Source organism: Euprymna scolopes, unplaced genomic scaffold, assembly GCF_053919585.1.
Source record: "Euprymna scolopes isolate OS-2025 unplaced genomic scaffold, ASM5391958v1 sca1, whole genome shotgun sequence".
In the NCBI taxonomy this organism is placed as follows: domain Eukaryota; kingdom Metazoa; phylum Mollusca; class Cephalopoda; order Sepiida; family Sepiolidae; genus Euprymna; species Euprymna scolopes.
Genome location: NW_027633102.1, coordinates 77,678 through 87,677, shown reverse-complemented (window position 1 = coordinate 87,677; position 10,000 = coordinate 77,678). Strand labels below are relative to the sequence as shown.

The 10,000-nt window shown below is 59.0% G+C and overlaps 2 non-coding genes and 1 pseudogene across 2 annotated transcripts in view; all 3 read right to left on the bottom strand.

Moving 5' to 3' along the window:
• Positions 1-2,420, bottom strand: part of LOC145273254 (large subunit ribosomal RNA) — a 5,724-nt gene extending 3,304 nt beyond the window's left edge. The window contains exon 1 of the ribosomal RNA XR_013866278.1: positions 1-2,420. This exon is cut by the window's left edge and continues 3,304 nt beyond it. This is a non-coding gene — a ribosomal RNA (large subunit ribosomal RNA).
• A 594-nt stretch (positions 2,421-3,014) lies between these two features.
• LOC145273591 (5.8S ribosomal RNA) lies at positions 3,015-3,172 on the bottom strand. The gene has a single exon (XR_013866415.1). It is a non-coding gene; the product is annotated as a 5.8S ribosomal RNA (ribosomal RNA).
• A 400-nt stretch (positions 3,173-3,572) lies between these two features.
• LOC145273564 (small subunit ribosomal RNA) lies at positions 3,573-5,928 on the bottom strand (annotated as a pseudogene).
• Between the last annotated feature and the right edge of the window lie 4,072 nt (positions 5,929-10,000).

Sequence of the window (10,000 nt, the reverse complement as noted above, 5' to 3'; positions counted from 1 at the left end):
GTCCTGCTGTCTATATCGACCGACACCCTTTCGGGATCTCATGGGCGTCGCGTTAGGCACCTTAGCCGGACGTTTGGTTCATCCCACAGCGCCAGTTCTGCTTACCAAAAGTGGCCCACTTGGCACTCGCATTCGAGGTGACCAACCGCCCAGCGAAGCGTGCTGGCGGCGGCGGCCGGATGGGTCGGCTCCGTCGTTCGGGAGAGTCGGCCCGTTCCACCCGTTCCGAGTTCGAGAGTAGGTCGAGGCCGTGAACGGCCCCGGGGCCTCCAATCGTTCGCTTTACCGGATGGAATTGCGACGATCGAGCGCCAGCTATCCTGAGGGAAACTTCGGAGGGAACCAGCTACTAGACGGCTCGATTGGTCTTTCGCCCCTACACCCGGTTCCGACGATCGATTTGCACGTCAGAGGCGCTTCGGACTTCCACCAGAGTTTTCCTCTGGCTTCATCCCGACCGGGCGTGGATCGCCATCTTTCGGGTCCCTGGTCGCTCGCTACGCCAGAGTCGGCCGAGTCGTACTCGGAAAAAGGGGAAACCGACCCGGGGGTGATGCGCCCGCGCGCCAGAAACTCGACGACAAAATAGGACTAGTTCAAGCCGCGGGATCTCACCGATGGGCGGAAGGAGGATATGGAAGCTGGCGCCCGGCAATTCCCCTTTTTTGGAAGATGCGCCGGTCCCCTCTCGGGGAGGAGGGAAAAACAACCGCACGTCAGCCACGAGCCTTCCCTCTCCTATCTCTCTCGGGAAGAGAGAAAAAAGGAAAAAGTTGCGGGCACCGCAGCAGCGACGGCGGAAGGCCGAAAACGCCGCGCCGGCGGATCGGGCACGGCTCGGAGGCGGGTGAGGCGAGGAGAAGACGACGGCACGAGACCGACGACACCCCCCGACGACCCCCGGACGACTTTGCCACGACACCTCTCCCGATCGACGCCCTCCTACACGCTCTCTCGCTTTCGCTTCGCCTTCGGGGTTAGTCAGAGGTGGCCCCTACGACTCGCGAACGGCCAGGACTCCTCGGTCCGTGTTTCAAGACGGGTCGGGTGGGTTGCCGATGCACGTCGCTGACCCGGGGTGGCGGGCGGCTCGAGTAAAAAAGCGTCGCCGAGCGACCTCTCCGGAAACGGAAACGGGCGCGGGCGGGGTTGCCCCCGACAAGAACCCGAAACGTCGGCGAGGTGCGTGACGGCGAGGCCGCGCCAGTCCTATCCCGCCTCTCATCGCGCACGCGCCCGAGACGGTGGGGCGCCTAAGGAGCGACACACAGAGTGCGTCGCCCGCACGCGACTTCCGGCGGGATCAAAACGGACCGGCTCGCCACGTGTAACGGATCGTGTCAGATTTCCTCCGTTCCCGGCAGAAAGGGGCAGTTTACGTTCGCGGGCCCGACGGCCGGTGGCCCCCGACTTCACAAGGTGGGAAGACGGGGGTTTTCAGGGTGATGAAACTCCTGCCGCCTACGGAAAAAAACCCGCGTGTTCGACCTGCACGCCGGGAACGGGTCGCGACGACGGACCGGAGGGGAAGTGCGTCCGGTGCCGGCCGCGCGGAGGTCGCGCCGAAGCGCCCGCGCCATGATTACGCCGAGCGATGATGAAGGGGACGGGTGCAGCGGAGTCGCGCGCGGAGGGAGCAGGAGGAAAGAAGAAGCGGCGGCGGACGGATGCGGCGGGTTAGGGCCCGGCGGCAGCAGCGATCGAGAGGACGAGTCCCCTCCGTCGCAGCCAACCGACGCAGGCCACCTACCGACGCCGCGGTCGTCACCACGTTTCCCTTCCCGCTATCCACGCGGCCCGTCTCCTTCGTCGGCGACGCGGGCACAAAAGCTGGAACCGCGGGGAACGAGTCCCCCGCGGACACGACGAACGACGACCTGTGCCGCGACGGCCTCTCTTTCAAGAACACACATCGAGTTTGGGCTCGAGCCTAGGCAGCACCGGACTGAGTCCCCCCGCGATCGCGGTGAGCGGTCCCACCCGTTTACCCCTGGGCGGTTTTCACGTTCTCTTGAACTCTCTCTCCAAAGTTCTTTTCAACTTTCCCTCACGGTACTTGTCGACTATCGGACTCGTCCCGGTATTTAGCCTTGGATGGAGCTTACCACCCGATTTGGGCTGCGTTCCCAAGCAACCCGACTCTCGGATCGAAGGCCGTCGCTCGCCGTCCGCACCGAATGGGCCTGGCACCCGCCGCGGGCGGCCCCGATCGAGGGAACTCCGAACTATGCGAGACGAAAACGAACGGCTGCCTTCGACCCATGCGCCACACGTCCCGAAGCCTTTAACTTGCGACGGGATTCGGCGTTGGGCTTCTCCCGGTTCACTCGCCGTTACTAAGGGAATCCCGGCTTGGTTTCTTTTCCTCCGCTTAGCGATATGCTTAAGTTCAGCGGGTCGTCTCGTCCGAGCCGAGGGCGGCGGTTTTTAGTAGAGTGTGGTGTTTGGAGGAGAGGAATCTCGATCGGTACCCTCCGTGTGACGACGGCTGGCCGATATAGCGCCCGTCCCGACCGAAAATGAAGAAGCCAACAATTAAAAAAAAGCGTGGGTCCTCCCCATCCGACGTTGCGTTGCCTACGACGCGGCCACCTTTTTACGGTGCGACGGCCGTGCTCGTCGCGCTGCTCGAGGCGTCGCTGAGAGACACCTTCATGAGGCAGAGAGCGAGACGAGCAGGCGGCGCTTACGTCGGCAGTCGGTTAGGTCGGTACTTTTTTTTTGGTCTCCCTTCGGCTGCTTTCGGACAGACTCCTCCTGCTCCTCCTCCACAGTGTTTCTTCACGCGGTCGAAAAGGGAAAAGACTCCGCGGTCTGCCAGCGGGAGACGAAGGAGGAGGCCGGAGAGGGTTTTAAAAAAAAAAAAGACATTGAAAGGAGTCAATTCTTTTTTTATTTTTCTTCCCCCTCGTCACTCGCTCCTGCGACGTCCCGGTTACCACCGTGCCGAGGACCGGGCGGGCACGGGGACGGCAAGATGTCGTTTCGTTAACGGAGAAAGACATGTAACGTTCCGCCTCTCGACCGGACGTGGCCCCGAGACAAGGGATCTCGGGGCCGCAATGTGCGTTCGAGGTGTCGATGTTCACTGAGTCCTGCAATTCGCATCAGTTATCGCGGCTGGCCGCGCTCTTCATCGACGGACGAGCCGAGTGATCCCCCGTCCAGGGTTCAGCACTTGGTTTTTTTATATTAGTTTTTGTTTATATAGATTTAGTAGTGTTGCGAGGAGGTCTGTGCGAGGAGGCGTGACGGCATTGCAATGTCGCGAGTAGTTTGTTTTTTTAGCTAGCGGCGGTGGCACAGCGGCTGCAAAAAAACAAAAAAAACGATAAAGCGGCGACAAGGCAAAGAAGAAGCGGCCATCACTTGCGGTGGGCGAAAAAACAAACAGGTGGTAAGACGCGGAAGCAAGCAAGAAGAGCTGGGGCTTTAAAAACCTCCGCGTCACCACAAATCTATCTCTCGCTCCGCCTTTTATAGGTTTGTTTGCGCGCATTCGAGGCGTTGACGCCGACAGACAGAGGAGGTAGGCCGGAAAACAACAAACCAGTCTCGAACGGGAAAACGGTTAATGATCCTTCCGCAGGTTCACCTACGGAAACCTTGTTACGACTTTTACTTCCTCTAAACGATCGGGTTCGGTCGTCTTCTCCAGGCATCGAACGCCGAGGCGTAGATGCACGAGTGTCGTGACGGACACGTCGCGCACTGCCCGGCGGCGTCGTCGGCCAGATCCGAGGACCATCACCGGACCGTTCGATCGGTAGTAGCGACGGGCGGTGTGTACAAAGGGGCAGGGACGTGATCGACGCGGGCTGTTGACCCGCGCCTACCGGGAATTCCTCGTTCACGGGGTTGGTTACAGGCCCCGATCCCTATCACGGGAGGTGGTTCAGAGGTTTCCCAACCCTCTCGGGCCGGGGCGAAGTCCCCGCTGATACCTCCAGTGTAGCGCGCGTGCGGCCCCGGACATCTAAGGGCATCACAGACCTGTTATCGCTCTCTGCCACCCGTCCCTCTAAGAAGTGCGTGAGAAAACCGACCCGGACCCGAGCGCCACGGAGGACGCCGAGCCCGCCGTAAAAATCACTGACATCGGCGCACTAGTTAGCAGGCCGGAGTCTCGTTCGTTATCGGAATCAACCAGACGGATCGCTCCACCAACTAAGAACGGCCATGCACCACCACCCACCGAATCGAGAAAGAGCTATCGATCTGTCAATCCTACCGGTGTCCGGACCGGGTGAGTTTTCCCGTGTTGAGTCAAATTAAGCCGCAGGCTCCACTCCTGGTGGTGCCCTTCCGTCAATTCCTTTAAGTTTCAGCTTTGCAACCATACTCCCCCCGGAACCGAACTCTGGTTTCCGCAGGCTACCCGCCGGGTCATGGAAGCGAACGCCGGCGGATCGCCGTCGGCATCGTTTACGGTCGGAACTACGACGGTATCTGATCGTCTTCGAACCTCCGACTTTCGCTCTTGATCGAGGAAAACGTGCTTGCCACACGCCATCGCTGCAGTTCGTCTTGCGACGATCCAAGAATTTCACCTCTAACGTCGCAATACGAGTGGCCCCGACCGCTCCCTTCGATCATTGCCTCGCCGTAGACGGAGACCGACAGACGTAGACGAGGCCCTCTTCCATCATTCCATGCTTATCGTATGCAAGCTTGAACAGCCCGCTCTGAGCACTCTAATTTTTTTCAAAGTGAACGTACCGGCCGCCGCGGACACTCGGTTAAGAGCACCCTTGGAGGAGAAACCGCCGACCGCAACACGCGCGCAGACAAGACACGAAGCAGGGACTCGGAGCGGACCGGGGGGTTCAAAAAAAAGAGGAACGCGCGGAAAGGGAGAGGGAGAGAAGCGCGGGGGTCAGAGTGCGGGGATGCGAATGAACGCACCCAAACACACACACGTAGCACCCCCCCGTTAGACTACTCCCGGAACCGAACCGACGACCACTTGTTTTTTTTTTCCCGGATCCCGATCACGACCTCCTCGTCCACCTCGCCGGCAGGACCGCGTGGCGGGTATGCTAGCGGTTGACACCGGCGGAAAGGGCCGGGAATGCGAACGGACGACCAAAGTCAACGACGGACGATGGCGCCGCCGCCCCGGGGCCGCTTGCGCGACCACGAACCCGAGTTCGGACTACGAGCTTTTTAACCGCAACAACTTTAATATACGCTACCGGAGCTGGAATTACCGCGGCTGCTGGCACCAGACTTGCCCTCCGGTTGGTCCTCGTTAACGGATTTGAAGTGTACTCATTCCGATCGCGGGCCTCGACAGAGTCCCGCGTCGTTATTTTTTCGTCACTACCTCCCCGTGCCGGGAGTGGGTAATTTGCGCGCCTGCTGCCTTCCTTGGATGTGGTAGCCGTTTCGCATGCTCCCTCTCCGGAATCGAACCCCGATTCCCCGTTACCCGTAGTAACCACGGTAGGCACTTAACCGACCGTCGACAGTTGATAGGGCGGACCCTCGAGAGACCCGTCGCCGGGCGTGAAAGCTCGTGCGATCGACCAGTGAGTTATCCAGAGTCACCAAAGCGGAGCGCGCCGCCCTATGAGCCCCGCCACCGAACGGACCCGCGAGCGGGAACGCCGACGACGGGAGGACGGAATGACGCGCATCGGTCTCAGTCTAATATGTAGCGCCGCGACCCGGAACGGCCGACGCGGGTGCCAGCGCGCGAGGCGTGGCGACGACGGCGCGCCGACCGATCGCGGCCTGTGTCACATGTATTAGCTCTAGAATTGCCACAGTTATCCATCGCCTCCGAGGAGGAATACGGTCCCGAGGATTAGGTCCGGTTCCTGAGCCATTCGCGGTTTCGCCCGTTCTAATGCGTGGCGTGAACTTACACTTGCATGGCTTAAGCTTTGAGACAAGCATATGACTACTGGCAGGATCAACCAGGTATCGTTGGAATTTGGGGACTTTGTTTCGACAGAACGACAGACCGACCGACCGACCGACCGACATAAGACAGACAACTACAACGACGGGCACGTGTTTATTTATTTTTCGAGGGGGTTCGCCGTCAGAAGAAGCGCGCTGCCCCGCGCTGATGGCCTCTTTTTTGTTTCTCCCCTGACTTGGACCGAGACCGAGACTCAAAGAACGAAAGCGACCAACGTCGACAACAACAACGACAACGGCACCCTTGACAGCGATACATACGACAAACGACAAGCAGCACGACGGCAGTGCACACGGACATCGAGGGTCAAGGTGCAGACTGAACTCGCCGAGGTCGTCGTCATCGTGGTCGCCATCGATTCCGTCTCGTCGTCGTCGTCGTCAACGTCCACGTCACAGCCGGCCGAGAAGAGAGAACAGACGACAGCGTCGACAACAACAACATCGACAACGGCACCCTTGACAGCGATACATACGACAAACGACAAACAGCACGACGGCAGTGCACACGGACATCGGAGGTCAAGGTGCAGACTGGAATCGTCGAGGTCGTCGTCATCGTGGTCGCCATCGATGCCGTCTCGTCGTCGTCGTCGTCGTCTTCGTCGTCGTCGTCGTCATCAACGTACCAACCGACCGAGACGAGAGAGCAAGCAACAACGTCGACAACAACAACGACAACGGCACCCTTGACAGCGATACATACGACAAACGACAAACAGCACGACGGCAGTGCACACGGACATCGGAGGTCAAGGTGCAGACTGAACTCGTCGAGGTCGTCGTCATCGTGGTCGCCATCGATGCCGTCTCGTCGTCGTCGTCGTCTCCGTCGTCGTCGTCGTCGTCGCCAACGTCAACGTCAACATCACAGCCGTCATCGGGGAGGAGCTGGACCAGGGCAGCGGCGGCGTAAATTTTCCCGTCACCTTCGTCGTCGCCTTCGTCGACCGACCGACCGACCGGCGTCGTGTTCGTGCTCGGAAAACCGAGGAGAGACAACGTGCACATGGCGCGTTCTCGCAAGCGGCTCCTCGGTCCGATTTTTTTGGGCGGCTTTTTCGAGCTTTTTTTTTTTTTTCTCACCCTTTCGTCCGTGCGACGGCGAACGTTAGGGGAAAAAAAAAAAAAAAAAAAAACGACAACAACGCGGCGGACCGGGCGAACAACATCGTCGACACACACGACATTGACGACCGGTCCCCCTTTTCACAATCGCATCGAGATAAAAACGAACGAGTCCGATTCGAGCACCGAGTCGCGAGCGGGAGGACTGTCGGTGCAAGTATCGATCACTGACGTGAGCGCTTCGCCGGACAGAGGATGGCTCATCCGGCAGCCGTGCAAATCGACGGTATGGGAAGAACGAACAAGAAGAGCAACGACTTGATCGGCGGCTTGGGAACTGCGGACGGTGAAAACGGGTTAATCGACTGCGACCACGACTGCTCGATCGATCTTCTTTGGCGCTAACAAGGTGGAGGTGGCGCAAGAAGGGACTAGCGCTATCACCGTCCACGTATCAGAAGATGCGGCGGCAGACGTCGACGCTTATGCGTTGTCGGACGAGAAGTCGCTGCAGCACGTGTACCGCGAGCGGGACGTCCAAGGTTTTGCCAGACGGAAAGAAATCGGGTGTCAGCGAACGTTCACACGGCTGTGAGATCGGACGCTGACAGGAGTAGGAGGCGGCAGGCAGGCGGCGGTTACGGCGGCGGCGCCTGCTGCTGCTCATCTCCTGTTTGCTGCGGCGACTTCCAGGACGGGAGAGCATCGAACAACGTACGTATGGTTACAAGGGGATCAGGATCTACATAGTGCATCCCCCGCGGCTATTTTTGTTTGTTTGTTCGCTCGTTCGTTAATTCGTTTCGTTCGTTCGTTCGTTCGTTACAATGTACGTTTTTCCGTTCGACGGCGGCAGAGAGCGGCGGCGTTTCTCCCTAATCCGGAGGATTTATCGGTCGCACAGCGATGGGTCGTTCGGCCGATCATCGAAAGATTCGCAGGTAGTGGTTGAATGGCAGAACGGCAGCAACAACAGCGGCGGCTGAGAGCGGCGAACGCTGAGGCGGAAGCAGAAGCTGCAGCAAACGTATCGGCTAAACATGGTGGACATAGATATGGCTGACGACGCGGGTACCACGACGACTATGGAACCAGGAAAAGGAGCCGTTAGTTGTTCCAACATATCGTTCGACACGTCGAGCAGCCCTAGGTCCACGGAGAAGCACACACACGTACCACGTATTATAACCTAACGACGATGAGCGGGCGCACGGTTGGCAGGAACGAAGGCGGCGGATCAAAACAAGTTGGAGCGCGGCGACAGCGATAACGGTGACAGCCCTAGGCGGCGGAGATGCCACTTTCTGACGCCTTTGCGACAAGCCCGTAGAGACGTTCCGGACCACCACGAGGCAAAGAGTCGCTGCTCCGACGAACCGACACACCAAAGTGTGCTTCCTACCGAACATGTTTTATAAAACTTTCAAACTGGAAAACCCCAGAAATGGTGTTGGTATTCGTCCAGACCCACCTCCGACACCTGAAAATGGTGGTCAAAAAAAACGTCGATTATACGAAGCGACATTTCTGGTCGGCGATTTTCCAGTTTTACGCCTACTGCCACATGGGGATGTCGGTAGGCGTCGCAAAGTGCCTTCTCGACGCCTAGGCACACCAGGACTTTGTCATTTTTTTCCCCCTCGACATTCCTGGTCCGGTCTATTCCGATTTTACACCTACCGCCATGTGGGGGTGGCAGTAGGCGTCGAAAAGTGCCTTCTCGACCGCTAGCGACACCACTACTTTATCGAGCTCTGGAGGCCCGCACACCGACCCGGGGGCCGCGGAGTCGACCCCGGGGGCCTCCTGGCGTCGCCGCCGCTCACTTGGACGCCTTCCGCAACCTGTGGTCCCGCTCGGGGCCGCCGGGAGCCTCGCCGACCTGACCGGTGTCGGTAGGCGTCTGGAAGCGCCCGGCCGACCTGGACGAGGTCCCCCTGGCCCCCGGGGGACACCCCTTAGTTGGATGGGGGTGCTGTCCCGGGCACACATGCAACCCGCGGCCGCCTACCGACAGCCCCTTCGCTCGATCGCTACTCCTTTCCAACATATGTCGGAGAAGCCGGGCGGTTGTGAAACCCCAGAAATGGTGTTGGTATTCGTCCAGACCCACCTCCGACACCTGAAAATGGTGGTCAAAAAAAACGTCGATTATACGAAGCGACATTTCTGGTCGGCGATTTTCCAGTTTTGCGCCTACCGCCATGTGGGGGTGGCAGTAGGCGTCGAAAAGTGCCTTCTCGACCGCTAGCGACACCACTACTTTATCGAGCTCTGGAGGCCCGCACACCGACCCGGGGGCCGCGGAGTCGACCCCGGGGGCCTCCTGGCGTCGCCGCCGCTCACTTGGACGCCTTCCGCAACCTGTGGTCCCGCTCGGGGCCGCCGGGAGCCTCGCCGACCTGACCGGTGTCGGTAGGCGTCAGTCAAACTTGCTTAAGAGGCAAAGCCTCCTCACACCTTAAGAGAGTCACAGTTAGTCCCGCCGTTTACCCGTGGTCGTCGTCGGGGGTGCCGGTCGGTGTGTTTCGGCGTGTTTCTTTCTTACTTTAGCTCGCTCCTATAAGCTAACTCAGCAGCCCTGCTAAAATCAATTTATCATTATTTCAATCTATCGAAAATCTTAATTTATTATTATTTTCCAACTATCGAAAATCTTAATAGAGTTGGGGTTTTTTGTTTGTTTTTTTTTTTTAAATTCCATTGTAACAACAGACAGCCAGCCAGCAGCATGTGGTGTCGGTAGGCGTCTGGAAGCGCTTGAGAGGCAGAGGAGTTGGCAAGCTCGCTAAACTGCCCGCTGGTGTGGTGGTGTCGGTAGAGGCGTCTTGAATATACCCGGTCGCTCGATCGACGACGACGACGGCAGGTGGCCGAGGAGGAGGACTACCTACCTACCTAGCCGAATAGCCGTGGTAGTCGTCAGTCAAACTTGCTTAAGAGGCGGCAAAGTCCCGCCGTTTACCCGTGGTCGTCGTCGGGGGTGCCGGTCGGTGTGTTTCGG